Here is a 1,829-nt window from a genome sequence, read left to right as displayed (position 1 = left end):
GCAGCGTCCCGGGTACACAGTGGTCCACGGGGGTCATCAAGGAGACAGGCACGGGTCGGAGCCACCCCGGGCCAACAACCATCTGAGTCACCCAAGGCTGAAAAGAAGTTGGGAGATGAGAGGGTATACTCAGAGGCGGCGAGGGATCCCCACGCCAGAGATATGGCGGTGCAGGCTTCAGAGGGCAACCCCACGGGTGCCTTGGGCAGGACAGGGTGCCGGGCGCTGCCTTGCTGAGCGCAGGTGGATTTTGGGGTTCTCCCCCTTGCATCGGGTGCCAACCACCAAGCTGACTGCACTCCCTGAATGGTGCCAAGTCAGTTGGGGGTGTTGGAGACAGTGGTGCCCGCGAGGTGGCGGCATCGACTCACACATTAGGGGTGTCACGGCTGAGGCTGAGGTCCACCCGCGATATGACCCGGGTCCGCCCAGGCTTGATTCCGCAGTGGTCCATGAGGGTCATCAGGGAGATGGGGTGCTTGTCTGAGCCACCCCAGGCATGAGGTCAGGGCACCTCATCCACCGCCCCTCAGACACAGGTCCCCTCAAAGCCATCAGCGCCGTCGAGTGGGACTCATGTCACATCTCCCAGGCATGATGATGACAGCACCTGCCACCAAACCTGGAACTTTGCACACCGGACCCAGCACACTGACACCACCAAAGACAGCCCCAAAACTCAGCTTTTTTTTCTTTAAATTTTTTATTGTTATGTTAATCACCATATATTACATCATTAGTTTTTGATGTACTGTTCCATGATGCATTGTTTGTGCATAACACCCAGTGCTCCACGCAGAACGTGCCCTCCTTAATACCCATCACCAGGCTAACCCATCCCCCACCCCCCTCCCCTCTAGAAACCTCAGTTTGTTTTTCAGAGTCCATCGTCTCTCATGGTTCGTCTCCCCCTCCGACTTACTCCCCTTCATTCTTCCCCTCCTGCTATCTTCTTCTTTTTTTTCTTAACATGTATTATTTGTTTCAGGGGTACAGGTCTGTGATTCAACAGTCTCGCACAATTCACAGCACTCACCATAGCACATACCCTCCCCAATGTCTATCATCCAGCCACCCCGTCCCTCCCACCCCACCCCCACTCCAGCAACCCTCCGTTTCAAAACTCAGCTGTTTAACGGAGCCGGCATCTGCAGCCAAGCGAACACTCGGAGTTCCGCAGACCCCAGGCCACCAGGCATTAACATCTCCATTCAATTCAGGTGTTCAGATGCTAATGACCTGGGCGTGCAGCTGCCTCCCGGTCCTGCTGTGGAAGGTCCTAATGGTCGCCCGGGCACCCAAGCACAGCCACCAATGTGGGGTGCAGAAGACACCCCAGCATCCTGGGGGGTCATTAGAAGTCGGGGATCCTACGTGGCGAGCATGCCCTGTGGCCAAGGGTCCAGTTCCCACATCACAGTCTGGGATCGCAGTGGGCTCGTGGAGCCACGTTTCCCGACTGGCGCGCACTGGGTCTGCACGGGAGCCCACGTGCTGCTAAGAGTGGAATCCCCACTGTACCCTAGGATCCTGGCGCCACGTCTCCAGAGAGGGGATACTTAGGAATCTAGGGAGCCCAGTGTCCTGGGGTGACAGGGAACCCAAACGCTAGAGGGAAACAGATCACACTAGACCTGAGGCAGTGTGGGGTCCTGGGGCCCAAGTGCGGGAGGATTTGTGGGTCCCTCCTCATATGGGGTGCTGACCTGCAAGCTGGTTGTACTCTGGCTGTGCCGAGTCAGTTGGGGGTGTCAGAGAAAGCGGTGGCCGCGAGGTGGCGGCACCGACTCACACATCACTGCCCAAAGTGAGGCTGGGGTCCGCCCGCA

Source organism: Callorhinus ursinus, unplaced genomic scaffold (assembly GCF_003265705.2).
Source record: "Callorhinus ursinus isolate GAN/ISIS: 27379988/994484 unplaced genomic scaffold, GSC_fseal_2.0 scaffold51, whole genome shotgun sequence".
Lineage (NCBI taxonomy): Eukaryota > Metazoa > Chordata > Mammalia > Carnivora > Otariidae > Callorhinus > Callorhinus ursinus.
Note: the sequence above shows the minus strand (reverse complement) of the source record.